This window comes from Protobothrops mucrosquamatus, unplaced genomic scaffold, assembly GCF_001527695.2.
Source record: "Protobothrops mucrosquamatus isolate PMUCROS unplaced genomic scaffold, P.Mucros_1.0 scaffold9034, whole genome shotgun sequence".
NCBI lineage: Eukaryota > Metazoa > Chordata > Lepidosauria > Squamata > Viperidae > Protobothrops > Protobothrops mucrosquamatus.
The window spans coordinates 3595-3921 of NW_015394826.1; positions in this window are offsets into that span (position 1 = coordinate 3595).

The following is a 327-nucleotide window of genomic DNA, read 5'->3' on the forward strand; positions in this document are numbered from 1 at the left end:
TATTTATTGTCTATTATCTATTTTATTTATCTAATTTATTATCTATTTCATTGCTCATTTTTATTTTATTTACTTTATTCCTTTTATTTTATTTATTGCCTACTATCTTTATTAAATCTATTTTATTATCTATTTTATTTATTAATTTTATTATTTATTTTGTTCATTGTTTTATGTTATTCATTGTTTTATTTATTTTATTCTTTATTATCTATTCATTTTATTTGTAAAATAAAAAAAATATTTATAAAAAGTTGAAAAATAAATGGATTTATATATATATATATATATATATATATATATATATATATATATATATATATATAT